Below are 14,606 nucleotides of genomic sequence, written 5' to 3'. Positions count from 1 at the left end.
CCACAAGTATTCCTTTTCTTTTTGTCTAACTTGATTATCTTCTGGTATGCATGAGTTGATTCAATCTGTGCCTCTCTTGGTAAAAAATTAAATGATGGCATTGTATATTAATTGAATCTTCCAGGGGTCTTGAAGAGTAGCCCTAAGTCGAGAACAAGACATTACCCTCTCTTGGAGATGACAAGGATGTGAATAAGTAAAGAGAGCATTAAATGGTCACCAGGGAAATTGTTTCATAAACTATTTTAATATAAGCTCATGCTTGTAACACTAAACACATAAGGAATGGAAAAAGCCAAGGTTTTTGTAGAGAACAAGATAGTGAGATAATATCTTTTATTTGACCAACTGCTGTTGGTGGAAGGGACAAGCTTTTGAGCTTCACAGAGTTATTCCTCTGGTCTAGAGAAGGTAACCACAGTGTCAGATCTAAATGCAAGGTGGACATATTGTTAAGCATAAGGGTTTGCACGTTTTGTAGGAGACGACTTAAAATTAAGTAGGCAATGAATAGCTCTGCAGTCGTAGGACGATGGAACGTTAAGCAGCAGAGTGTGTTACGGATTGTTCTGAGCCATAAAACCAGTGTATTTGTTAAGTCCATGGTTTGTAGTGTTGAGCAGAGTTATGAATTTAAGGTCTCAGGCTCGTCTTTTGAGGTTTCCTTTGAGGATGAGGACTGAGGCTGGATATGGAGTGATTGCTTTGGAGTGAAGTGTTCACTCATGGGTAATACAATATTTTTGTCTTATCATTGTGCTGCCTGAGTTCATTAGAGAGCACAGTGATTGATTTCATCCACATAGTTGTTGGGGCATTTGATATATTGGGTGAGGTACACCCTATTTTGTAACAGGTGTATGTAGGACCTATGGATTTTAAAAGATGTGTTTTGGGGCGGGGGGTATTGGTGGTCATAGTAGTGGAGCTATGACTGCAGGTTTTGCATCTGTTCTGGCAGGGTCTTGTGCTGCTTTGGTTGGTGTGTCCTGGTCAGTAAGGAGCTTGCTTCTTGTGATGAGGTTGGGTTGTTTGAAGGCCAGAAGAGGGGGTTTGGGAAAGATTTCTTTCAGGATGTAGTCCCCATCAAATATGGGTTGTAAGTGTTTGCTGCCCCAAATAGGTTCTGTTGTGGGTTGAGGGGTGACTACTAGAGATGTGCAGGCAGTGGGTTTTTTCCCTCTGTATTGAAGCAGGCTCTCCTGAGGTATTTGGGTGGCCATTCCATGATACAATCTACTTCTCGAGTGGAATGTCCTTGTTTGGCAAAAACTGCAGAGGTATTAATTGTCCACTTCATTTTAAATGGTCCCTACAGCATGTGTGAACCCCTTATGCTTAATAGTCTGTCTCAACTTGCATTTAGCTTGGTCACTTTGGTTACCATGTCTAGACCTGAGGAAGAACTCTGTGAAGCTCAAAAACTTGTCCCTTCCACTACCAGCAGTTTGTCCAATAAAGGATATTAACTCACCTACCTTGTCTCTCTCATATCAAGGGACCAACACTGCTACAACAACACTGCAATCTCGTTTTTCATAGTAATGACAGTTCATTATCTCTGATCTTGAAAACTGCAGCTCCCTAATCTGTAGTCTCCATAAATCCTGGATCCCTCACCTCGGTCGTATGCTTCTATTCTGCACTTACTTGTCTGTACCAAGACTTATGATCGCATCAACTTGTCCTCAAATAGCTTAACTGCCTCTTTAATCACTTGAAGATCCAATTCAAAATGTTTTGCCTTGGCAAATAGGCCTACCAGTTTGTGCTGTGATTCTGTGACGTCTCACAAGCTTAGCAGCATCTACCTGGGTCAGATTTTGGACTAGAGCCCTTCAGGGAAAGTCCTAATGTTGATTAAGTAGGTGATATTCTTCCTTCTGCTGGGGCACTGGTTTAGTATTGATCTCATAATGCTGCAGGTCTTGGTACTGTAATGCAGAGGAGATGTTACTGAGTACATGGCCACTTTTTGTGTGAAAGAACTATTACTTTTGCAAGAGTAGAGATCTTGTGGCTTGATTGAATTTGGCTTGGTATTTGTAATTCTCTTTATATTCTTTTGTAGTTTCAGCTGGATGTTGATCTGCGTCTCCAGTCACCCAGTTGGGCTTGTGTGAACAAATAGAGGTTCACCCCTGCAGATCAGTTTGTATCATTGGAGGCTTCTCCCTTTTACTAAACAAGGTTTCCTGGTGGTTCTACCTTGGTTTTCAGGCTGTGATGGGGCATCAGATAATTTTATATCTTTTTTTTTTTTCCCCCCATAGTTATTGGAGTCATCCCACCTATCTGAAGAGTAGAACATCAAGGAGAAGGGGCTCGTCTAGTCTCCTTTCCCTTGATATTGCCATTGCCATTTTTCTGTGGTACACTTCCTTGGCAGTTAAATTGCCTGGTACATGTTGAACATTACAAGCTTGATGTAGCTGGCTTCTGGTCTTCTTCTCTGGGATTGTGGCAGGTAGCTCCCATGTTTTTCCAGCAGGGAGTTTCTAAAATGATTTGTCCTTAAAAAGCAGTTCAGTCTTGGAAACAGGAGTGGATTAAATCTCCTTTCTTTTCAGGCAGAGGTGGCTGTCATAACTTTTTTTTTTAAGGCTGGAAGTGATCACTGTGATCCTCTAGTTCAGGGTTTCTCTATCTTTGGGTCATGACTCAAAATTGGGTCATCAGAATGTGTTAAAGGGTTGCGGGACAGGCTGGGCTCAGCCCTCCGCTCCAGACCTTGCCATCCGCTGCACAAGGTTACAGTCACTCAGGGTTGGCTTACAGCGTAAGCACCCAGTGCAATAGATGGCATAAATGGTGATGGGGGCCTACTGGGCCAAATCTGACTGACTGGCACTTCAACCCCATGTACTAGATTGCAACACCATTCTCACGAATTGAGCTTGGCCAGCCTCCTGTCAAGAAGGCTAGGCCAAACCTGAGCAGCAATGTAACCCAGCTTGCTGCAATGCCCAGAGGGGGAGCCAAGCCCAGACCCCTCTGGGACAGGAGCTGGAAGAAAGTAGTTTCTATCCCATTCTCCAGTCCTGGCCCCTTGTTGTACCACCCTGCAGCTGGATGACACCCTGTGTTCCAAACCCCTATCTGGCCTCTCAGCCTGGGCCCACCAATATATCCCTCCTCGGCGGCTGGGCAACTCTCCATCTGTCACACTACCCATCCTGGACCCCAGCCTCCCAGATCTTTCCCCATCCCTTAATATGTGGGGGCTGTTTTCTGGGGTGCTATTTGGTCACCAGTCTCCATATCTTTTCCCCAGCTCCTTCCTCAGTGCACCCTGAGACCCCCACTCTCTCCACTTTCCCTCCAGGCCCCCAACTTCCACTTTCCCTTTGCCCCTTATGGGATGTGTATATTTGGGGGAGGGGGATAGTCTTGGCTCACTGCCCCTCCCCCAGTTGCATCTGGAATCTTCGCTTTGAAACCTATTGTCCCCTGCCAGACCCTTCCAGGTGAGGGGGACATTGGATTTTTGGAGGCTTCTGAGTCCCAACAGGCTACAAGATTTACAAATGGGTTCTGACCCCAAAAATGTGTTCATCTGCCGATCTAGTCTGACCTGTATAACATGGGCCAAAGGACTTCCTTCAGTTAATTCCTCTTTGAACTAGAGCATCTCTTTTAGAAAAACATCCAACCTTGATTGAAAAAATGCAAGTGATGGGAAATCCACCACCTCCATTAGTAAATTGTTTGTGGTTAATTACTCTCTGTTAAAAATTATGCCTTATTTTTGGTCTGAATTTATCTAGCTTTAAATTTTTGTTCCTCACATAGTTATAAACTGTAATCAAGTCACCCTTTCAGCTTCCCTTTCATAAGCTAAATAGATAGATAGATTCAAGGAGCTCAATCACCGTAAGGTGGATTTTCCAGTCTTTTAATCATTGTCATGGCTCTTCGCCAAACTCTCCAATTTATCCACATCCTTCTTGAGTTGTGAACACCAGCACTGGATGTGGTGTTCCAGTAGCTGTCGCATCAGTACCAAATACAGATGTAACACAGCCTCTCAACTCTTACTCAAGGTTCCCCTGTTTATACATCCAAGGATCACATTAGCCCTTTTGACCACAGTGTGACACTGCCAGCTCATGTTTGGTTGATTATCCGCAATGACTTCCAAGTCTTTTTCAGCATTCCTGCTTCTTAGGATAGAGTCCCCTCATCCTGTAAGTATGACTGACCTTCTTTGTTCCTAGTTATATAGCTTTACACTTCACCATATTAAAGCATACACAGTTTGCTTGCACTATGCTTACCAGGCAATCTAGATTTCTCAGTATCAATAACCTGTCCTCTTATTATTTACCACTCCCCCAGTCTTTGTCATGTGCAAACTTCATCAGTTATTTTTGTTTCCAGGTCATTGATAAAAATGTTAAATAGCATAGAGCCAAGAATTGGTCCCTGTGGGACCCTACTAGAGTCCCTTAGTCAAGGATCACTTATAATTACCCTGTGAAACCTGTCAGCCAGTTTTTAATCTGTTTAGGGGAGGGTTTTGGTTGATTTGGGGGATGTGGAATGTTCTAAGGTTAAGGTACTTCAGGGGATGGGGGTTTAGGAGGAGACTTATGGGAGATATCTGGGGAGGCTGCAGGCCTGTCAGCCAGTGTTGTGCTTGACATAACACTTTTAGATTGTATCTTTGAACCCAGGCAAGGAGGAGTACCACATGATCCTGCCCCTCTGTTAGAACCTTGCAGTGCTTATATGGGGCAGGAGATGGGCTCAAGAGAGTGTGCAAGAATGACTCTAGCCTGGTTAGGAAACCCACCTTGTGGTGAGGAGACTTAGGGTATTTCCATACTACAGTTAAAAACCTGCAGCTGGTCTGTGCCAGCTGACTTGGACTAAGGGGCTATTTAATTGCAGTGTGGACATTTGGGCTTGGGCTGAAGTCCGGGCTCTAGGACCCAGCGAGGTAGGTCCCAGAGCTCAGGCTGTAACCTGAGCCCGAATTTCTATACCACAATTAAACAGCCTCTTCTCTGAGCCTGGGTTAGCTGGTATAGGCCAGCCCTGGGTGTCTAATTGCAGTGCAGACATATCCTTAGGCTCCAGTCCACCTGCTCCAAAGACTAATTATTTAATCCATAGTGAAACAGGAAAGATGGTGGAAGCTCAAATCATAATATTCTAAAGCTCCTGAGTAGTAGAAAACCACTGTTTAAATCTTTTCTCTCTGTCAGGCAGAGGGGGTGAGGAATTGAACCTGAGTCTCCCACATCACAAATGAGTGTTCTAACCCCTAGAGTAAAAGTTATAAGGTGGACACTAGCATGATGATGCTTAAGCAGCTCCCTACCTAGTGTGGTGGCTTTGTTGATTGCATTCTGAGGTGTTCATTGTATAGGGAGCCTAGGTGCCTAACTTAGGTTTTGTGGATCCCAATGTTGTTCCAGGGATTTTCTGGTCACCTAAAAGTTAGCCATTCATTCCTTTGTGGAACCGGTCCAGAGAGCCAAGACTGGGGTGGGGAGCTGTGAACAGGTGACCTCCTGGAGTGCTTAGCCATGACCTACCTCTGGTGCACAGACATGAACCTCCTGAAGTTCCCAACATGCAGAAAGGAGTATGGGCCCTGATGGGAAAGTATGCAGCCTGGGGGTCCGTGAGGCAGTCCCTCACGTTCTGGCACTGCCTCCATCTGGTAGCTGATGAGCGCTCAGGAAACCTCCTCACAGCTCTGTTCCTTTTTGCAATTGCCTCTGAGTCATGCCCACTTACTCAAACAAGGGAAATTCACGTGCAAAAGTGTCATTAATGTGGAGTTATGGTTATTCCAAGGGTATCCTAGACCCCTCCAAAATGTGAGCATTTAATTCCCCAAAGGCAAATGGTGGGTAATCAGGAAATACGGCGCTATGGTCACACTTTCCAGACAAAAATGCAGTCAGAGTCCCTGTGGTGCTGGCAATAGGAACTGGCACTGTAACGGTAGGTTGCTGTTTTTTTCCTGTGCCTGCAGCTCCACTTAAGCACGCCATTTCATGCACTCCCACTGTCCTTTCCGTTCGTATACGCCGTTGATTTTGGGAGTACTTGCCGCTGGTTGGCAGCGCTTTGCCTGTGCAGAAAGGTTGAGGAAGGGATGACATGCTGTGATTCCCATGGCATTGTTTTCACGATGGAAAAAGGTGTGTTCTTAATCCTAGGGAAGACATGGGAGTTAGCAGGTAGGCTTAAAGTCTAGTATTCACTTGGATTTTACCTCCAGTTACAAGACAAGTTCCCTGAGGGTATGTATACAGTGGAGCTTTTAATGTGAGTTAATTGCCAATTAATTGGAGTAAGCAAACATATTTGTGCATGCTAGTCAGGTCACTTTGCAAACATTTGTTCCAGGACATATGATTGTGGCTCAGCCTAGGATGAAGTACAAGTGTTTGTGGAGTGTCCAGGCTAGCATTGTAGCTAACTTGAAATAATTGGCAATCAAATATACACCCCACCCACACCCCCCTGACTCCATAAGGTAGGAATTCAAGGACGCAGATTTAAAGTTGCATGGCTGTGCTGTGTGAGAAGTATCACCTTAACTGTGTATTTCATGGCTTTTCCATATTTGTGTTTTGGAAATTAAGCTCATATTCTGGAAGGACACAAGAAGCACAGGATTCAGTGCCAGTAACCGAACACCTAATTAATAAAGTTCTTGCAGGCATATGGGGCTAAATACATTAGACTAAAAATAGAACTAAACAATCATTTTAAATCTCATTCTTTAAAAAAGGGATTTTTTAAAATTTCAGTCTAGCAAACAGGTTTATTTCAAGTAGAATTTGAATATTGTCTGAATACATGCTTAATCACAAGCTGTCCCCAGATATAGTCTCTTTAACAAGCAGAAGAATTACTTTATCTTCTTCTTGTTCAGGAGTCATATATTTTAGGTAGTTTAGATATTTCAAATGGCTGCTTTTGTAAACTGCCCTGCAAAATTGTATTTCTTCTGCATTTGTTCTCACTGCAGCAGGAGGGAGGATGTGTTGGAGAAATCCCACTCATCTCTATCACTGTTGAAAGGTGTCCTAAACAAAGATGTTTGATCTTGAGCTATTAACTTAGCCCAGTGGTACATGTACCCCAGGGGGTACTCCACTCATCTAGACAGTGTTTCTCAACCTGGGGATTGCAGCCCTCAGGGGATGGGTTTTGGGAGGGTAGCAAGTGCAGGGCTGGCATCAGGGGATGGCAAGCAGGATAAATGCCCAGGGTTCCACGCTATAGGGTGCTCCGTGGAGCTAAGATACATGCTTCAGCCCTGCTGCCTGGGTTCAGGCTTCACACAAGGTTCACAAGTGAAAAACAGGCTCAAGTATCACAGAAACATAAGTACAATATTTATATTCCAATCAATCTATTTGAAAATTATATGGTAAAAATGAGGATGTAAGCAATTTTTCAGTAATAATGTGCTGTGACACTTTTGTGTTTTTTATGTCTGATTTTGTAAGCAAGTAGTTTTTAAGTGAGGTGAAAGTTGGGGTATGCAAGACCAATCAGATGCGTGAAAGGGTTATAGTAATCTACAAAGGCTGAGAAGCACTGACTTAGCTAACAGTGGTATAACTGTCATGTGAGTAATATTACTGAAATGAGGTTGGATAGGATTTTCAGATGTGACTAAGTGACTTAGGACTTATTGAGGATCAGTGGGACTTGAGTCTGTCACTTAGTCACATCTGAAAATCCTAGCCCAAGTTGTGCTTTTGAAAATCCCACATTTCAACCACTTCCTGCTCTCCTTGACCCAATGTTCTCAAGCAGTAGTTTCCCCATTTCTTTTCCCCTATCACCTGCTGGTTAGATTCAGCAGGTCAGATTGCCCTGTCAGGGAAATGTCCCGGGAGGAATATTTTTTTACCTTTATCACACCTGCTTCTACTGTGGAAGGACAGTGGTCCTCTAGTGTCCTGCTGATAGAGGGAAGTGTAACGTTACCTGACAAGTTGAAATCATAGCAATAAATATTGGACACAGCAAGGGAATTATGCACAACAGTTCAATCGATGGTGGCTCCTTGGAGCAAAAGGCTGGCCTTGTGATGAAAGAAATGAAGTGTGATTTAAGGGATGTTGGTTCCATTGCCAGGTGTCTCTCTACCTCTGTTTCCCATCTGTAAGATGGGGATAATAACTCTTCCTTTCTCCCATGCTTTGTCTGTCTTGTTTATTTAGATTGTATGCACTTTGGGAGTAGGGATTCTCTCTCTGTTTGTACAATACCTAGTATGAGGGGACCCTATTCTTGGCTGGGGCCTCTGCATGCTATCATAATGCAAATAAACAGTATCAGGAATGTCTGCCCACCTTAATTACCCTGCACTATAAACTGTAAAATATATTATTGTGACCCAAGAAAATTTTAATGCCAACTGGCTTACTGGCATATCCTGATTCTGGTGTGTACATTCTGGTTCCCCAGAGAATATCTGTGAGGTCTTAAATGAAAGCCAAGGTCATGCTGGTTGTTAATACTGTTGTGAAATATATGTACAGATGCTATGTAAGAGGTTGTGTATTTATACTGAAAATATGTTTTTTAAAGTCTGTATCAAGGTATCAGTCTCAAGCAAAGTGAAAGACAGGTTTTCCGTCAGACAAGAGGTAAGAAATGCATACCTGTCTGTCAGGATGTAACACTTAACACACATATGAAGTCAAATGTTAACAAAGCAATGTGAAATCAATAGGGAAGCAACACATAGGAAAAACAAGCCATGGGTGGTTATCCTGTCTGAGTACAAACAATGAACATTGGTTGTATATTTAGGAAAGAAAGAAGAGATCCCCTCTTCCTGCACCTAAACAATAAATGGACAGTGCAATTACATTCAGGAACATGGGATTTCAGCCAAGCTTGGTTGAAAACATTGCAAAGGACTTGGGATATGAGAAGCTCCCATCTAAAGAAGCTTAACTTGTTAGTTTAGTCTCTAGAAAGCATGTTACAATTGTATGTTTTACATGTAACCATTTGTTTCCAATAGTCTTCCTCGTTATCTTCTGAAACTCTAGTTTTTAATTATATGTTTTTAATGAAAACAAGAATAAGTTTCTCAGTGCTGTAGTGTTAAGGAAATTGCTGAATCTTACAAGCGTGGTGTGTGCACGACAGACCTGGTATTTCTATGAGTGTTCAGTGGATAAGGGATGAGACACTACAGGGGGTGGCTTCAAAGGGACTCAGGTGCACTTATTGTTAATCTGCAAGGGAAAGTAAGGGCTGGCATAGCCCAGAGGAGAGTGCTTGGGTTACTATAACAGGTTGGTGTTATTAGGGAGCTGACTCCCAGTTTAGCACAAGTAAGACTCCCTCTTACTGAGGCTGGGGGTAACAAGGTACTCAGTCTGGGGTACCCATCACAATTATACTATAAACTGAGTTTACCTTTCCAAGTGAGTTTTGCATACACACTACCCAAAGTCAGCAGCCTCCTCCTTCAGCTATCCCTTGATATGGGGATGATGTCCGCCGAGGGGGTTCATTGCTGAGTTTTTAGGTGGCTGAGGAGCTCAATTCGTGCCCTGCAGATTTTCCCACAGAAGTGACAGATGTAATCTTGGAGGAGACATAGACAGCTGGACTGTTGTGCCCTTTCTCTCCTCCTTTGTTGCTTCTCTGTCTCATGAGCACATCTGTTCTCCTGAAAATGAGCTGTGGGTTGGTGTGTTCTGTTCCACGCCAAGTCCGCCCAGTTTGTTGGGTTGAGGCCTCCCTTTTTAAGATGTACTTTCAGTATGTCTTTGAAGCACTTTTGCTGCACTCTGCAAGCCTTTCGTCCCTGACTTAAGGGAAAGAAGAGTACTTGCTTCGGGAGGCAAGTGTCAGGTATACGTACAGAGTTGGTGTTTCTTGACCAGCACTTCTACACTGCTGATGTTGGCTGCAGAGAGAATGCTGATGTAGCTGCCATCAACTGGAACAAATACAAACATTTTAGAAAGGTCAGGGCCAGTCGAAAGGCCCTTGCTGCTCTGGGTGTAAGGGCTGTGAGAACTCTCCTGGAACTAGTGTTTCAAATTTTATAAATATGGTCACACATGCTGTAGAGTTTAAAAAGATTCTAAAGATTACAAGATTAGGCGAGCTAGTTCACTGGAAGATGTGCTCACTAATTGATTACATGCATCAGTTTTGAACAAGCCAGTCATAACCAGAGCAATGGAAAATTATGAAAAGAATATGAGACGCCAAGATTTTCATTTTGTCATAAATGATTGCTGCTTTAGAGCACCTTTCCACTAAGCAAAATGAGGGTTTTTTCCGCTCTCTGCAATTGAAATCTTCCACCTGTTTTTCTTTTGTTTGCTTTGTTCTTGAGATGTCTTCATGAGCAACCACTGATCATATCCTCAGCATTTCTAGTTCTGAAAGTAAAAAGAAAAGGAGTACTTGTGGCACCTTAGAGACTAACCAATTTATTTGAGCATAAGCTTTCGTGAGCTACAGCTCACTTCATTGGATGCATAAGTGAGCTGTAGCTCACGAAAGCTTATGCTCAAATAAATTGGTTAGTCTCTAAGGTGCCACAAGTACTCCTTTTCCTTTTGCGAATACAGACTAACACGGCTGTTACTCTGAGTTCTGAAAGTGTATGTCTCGGCTAGCGCTGCTACATGCAGAATGCTAGGGAAAACAGTGGATAGCAAAAGAATTCCCAAGGGGCAGTGGGATAGCTTGAGAAAGCTGATGCTTGGTCTAAAGCTTAAAAAAAGATATAAATGAGGTGACATATGCCACCATGTTCTTCTCTAGGGGCTGCCTGGGCAGAGGCTGTGGTGCATTGCTTCCTGTATCCTGCAGCAGACAGCAGGATCATGATGGTAAGGCTTTTGAGGGTTAGCCCTCAGAAAGAGAGAAATCTCTCAGGTACCTTCACCAAGTTCTATTCAAATCTCAGTAAATAACTAGTCACCAGTAGGTGCACTTTATGAGGCACAATTACACTCTGTGCAAGAGCTATCCTTAAATGCACACACTCCCTCCGCCTTGGTAAGACAAATATTAATTCTTTTTTATTATGTCATTGATGCTTCAACAATGTGCTTAGCACAGTCCAGTAATAATAATACTAATACCTTGTGCTTCATACTGGTTTTCAGTAGTAGATCCCAAAGCACTTTACAGAGGAGGTCAGTATCATCTTTTTTACAGAGAGGGAAACTGAGCCATAGAGAAATGACATGACTTGCCCAGACTAATGGCAAAGACAAGACTAGAACTTAAGTCAATGGCTCTCAGACTTTTTTTTACTTTTTCACATAAGTCTCTGAGTGTGACTCCCCTTATAATTTAAAAACATTTTTTTATATATTTAATGCCATTATAAATGCTGGAGGCAAAGCGGGGTTTGGGGTGAAGGTTGACAGCTCACAACCCCCCCATGTAATAACTTCGTGCCCCCCTGAGGGGTCCTGACCCCCAGTTTGAGACCCCTGACTTAAGTAATCTGTAACCAAGCCTAGGGTGCTGTCTTCTAGTACAAATCAAAGCAATCTCCTGTCCCCTAAGGAGCTTACAGGCTAACTGCAGATGCAATGAGGGGAGTAACAGGGCAATGTGGAGGAGTGTGGCAGAAGAGACCAGGACAACCCTCAAAATTATTTGGGTACTTAGTGCTGCCTAGTGCTCAGACTGATGGAACAATATATTTGTCTTTTTAAAGATTAGTAGAAAAAAATCGCTCCTATGTTCAATTCCACTTTTCAAACCTGTATCCATGAAGTATCCCATCTTCAATGCAGGTTCTTCTTGCTTGGTACTTACAGTCGTCTATTATGAGGGTTTCCTGTGATATCGTCCACCTCCATGTGGACAACGTCATTGGACAATCTCCACCTGAGCTGGCATGTCTGGGAGTGGCCTCTTTCGCCCCACCCACCCCTGGAAAGAAGAAAGTGATGGGCCCATCAACAACCTAAGCTACCAAACAGAAGGTGGAGTAGAGTGAGGGGGTGATCTTTCCCCTCTATCCAACGGAAATATAAACAGTGCTACCTCTTCCAGTCTGATCCTTCTGGAATGCTGTGAGTTGCAAATAAATGCACAGAGGTGTGAGAGCCAAATATGAGTTGCTCCAGCTCTAGCTACTCCCACATGCATGTACATAAAGCCCTGTAACCCCCAAAGCTTTATATTATTAAAATAATTGTATATATTGAAATAAATGTATACACTGAGAATAAGCTGTGTTTTTGCAAGGATGTGGAGTTAGACACTCAAATAAACCAAGGAATTTGTGCAGAGCTCCACATACAGAACATGTAGCTGGAGCACTAGGTGATAAACAAACCCTTCGAGAGGTTGAGGGAAAAACTACTCTATATGTTCCTAAGACCAGAGGGTGGAGGGCTGGGCACTGTCAAGCTGGACAACTCTCTCCACACCTGCTACTGTTTATGAGTTATCAGGGAGCAAAATAAAGGCATTCAAAGTGTTGTGCTATGAAAAAACATCACACTTCATTCATGTTTTGATAACTCCAAGATGGCCATACAGACCTGATCAGCCTTTAAACAGCACCAAAAATCAAAGCAAATATTTTGGGACTCAGGAGCAATACAAGAAATTTTATTGCTAAAGATCATTTTTTTTTCTCCAGAAAATTATGTGCATCTGGAAATAGAGGGGTACAAAGGATTTTATATTATTATTAATCATAATTATCTATATATAGTAGGCAAAATGTATTTACCGGGATCTGTTGGCGAATATTGTTTTTGCTGTATTCTATGCAGTAGGTAATAGATGTGTTTAGCAGCAACTGGCTTTTTTTATTTCAAGGGTTGATTTGTTTTATTTACATATACCTCAAAAACAATGAGAATGTGCAAAACAAGTATTCCCTCAGGTTGTCTTGCATCTGTGTCACGCTGATGGTGGAGATGGGGGTGCCAACATAAACGTTTCATTACGTAATTTAAGACAAGCACAATGGGAAACACTAACTAGTTTATGAGCTGCTGAAGGGCAGAGAATGTATATTTCCCTATATTTTCCCCACGCATCACTTTAATACTTAGCAAATAATAATGCACAGTGAATATAAAACAACAAAAAGGGGAGGAGGATCACAGTGAAATGACTTTTCAAGGAGTCCCTGAAACCTTTTAAACATGAGCCGAAATAGCTCAGTTGGGAGAGCGTTAGACTGAAGATCTAAAGGTCCCTGGTTCGATCCCGGGTTTCGGCAGATGATTTTTTTTTTTCCTTCGGCGCGCTTAATGCGAAGTCAATGGCAATCTCCCCGCTCGTCTCTTCCCGCCGCCGCCTTAGCTCCGGCCCCGGGCCCCATGCCGCAGGGGGGCCCTATTGCCCCCCGCCTCTAGGCGCAGAGAGGCTGGGGGAGCAGCACTCCCCGTGGCCGGGGAAGGGGCATTTCTCTGCTGCAGTGCGGAGAGAGACCGGCCCCCCCAGCCTGGTGCCCCCGGCCCTGGAGAAGGGGGTGGCGGGCAGCCCCCCAGGCAGGCGCCGCAGCGTCCGAGGCAGCAGCCAGCCGCGACACCGCGCTCCCTTCCCGGCCGCCGCGGCGGGCCTCCCCGTGTGCCGGGGCCGAAGTGCGCCCCGGGGCGAGGGGGCCGGCGGCGAGAAAAGCTGCCGGAAAGGGGGCGGCGTGGGGGTGGCCGCGGGGCGCGTGTTCCCTGCTGGCTGGGCCGTGGGGTTGAAGGCCCGAGACGTTTGAGGCAGGGGGGCGGCTCGAGGGGACTCCGGTCAGTGAAGTATTTGACTCTCGAGCGCCCAGAGCCGAGCCCCCAGGCCCACCCCGCTCGCGGGGCGTCCGTGCCGCGCAGCCGCGCTTGGCGGTCTCCCCCCGGCGTCAGGCGGGGAACCCACGGGCCCGGCACCCCTTTGGCTTCTCTTCTCCTTTGCCGCCCTCGGCCTTCCTTTTCTTCTGTAACTCGCGCCAACTGGACCTCCCTTCCTGACCATTTAAAAACAAAAAATCTTCTCCTAGTGCTCTGTGCACGCTAACTTTTACCCTGGTTTGGGCAGGTTTTGTCATTGTGCTATTTAATTTACATTGTTAATAGCAAGCAAGCCCCGAAAATACGACTACTGGCGCCACCCCACTCCACGCTGCTCCTGTCCCTGCCCCCCGGCTGTGGCCCCAGCCTCCGCTTCTTACCCCTGGCCTCAGCCCCCTTCCCAGAGCCATGGCCCGGACCCTGGCCTTGGCTGGAGTCCGGGATGTGAGGTAAAAAGTTTAGGAACCACTGTAGTAGCTTAAGCAATCACATCTCTGTGTTTTGTAGTGCAGTATAGCACTTGGTTGTCACTGTAAGTTTGTAATTTACTAATTTATTTCTAAAGTTTGAATCCCCCCCTCCCCCCTCGCCAATCCCACAAATTTACTCTTTCTTCAGTTGCCTTTGATCCTCCAATGAAGCTCAGGTGAGGATTGCCTTTCTCAACGGTTATTTTGCCTCAATCCTGAGCCTTAACATTTACACTGCAATTTTTAGCCCTGAAACTCAAGACTCAGGAATCCAAGTGAGCTGACCTGGGTTCATTTTGCCCATTTGGGAATTTTGTTCCAGTGTAGACATACCCTAACAGGCTGTGGGAAAATCAACCATATT

At 44.5% G+C, this 14,606-nt stretch overlaps 1 non-coding gene across 1 annotated transcript; it reads left to right on the top strand.

The window, feature by feature from the left end:
- The first annotated feature begins 13,146 nt into the window (after nucleotides 1–13,146).
- On the top strand, nucleotides 13,147–13,219 carry TRNAF-GAA (transfer RNA phenylalanine (anticodon GAA)). Its single transcript has one exon. It is a non-coding gene; the product is annotated as a tRNA-Phe (tRNA).
- Nucleotides 13,220–14,606: the final 1,387 nt, after the last annotated feature.

Source organism: Lepidochelys kempii, chromosome 1 (assembly GCF_965140265.1).
Source record: "Lepidochelys kempii isolate rLepKem1 chromosome 1, rLepKem1.hap2, whole genome shotgun sequence".
Taxonomy (NCBI): domain Eukaryota; kingdom Metazoa; phylum Chordata; order Testudines; family Cheloniidae; genus Lepidochelys; species Lepidochelys kempii.
This window is presented reverse-complemented; position numbering and strand designations above follow the sequence as displayed.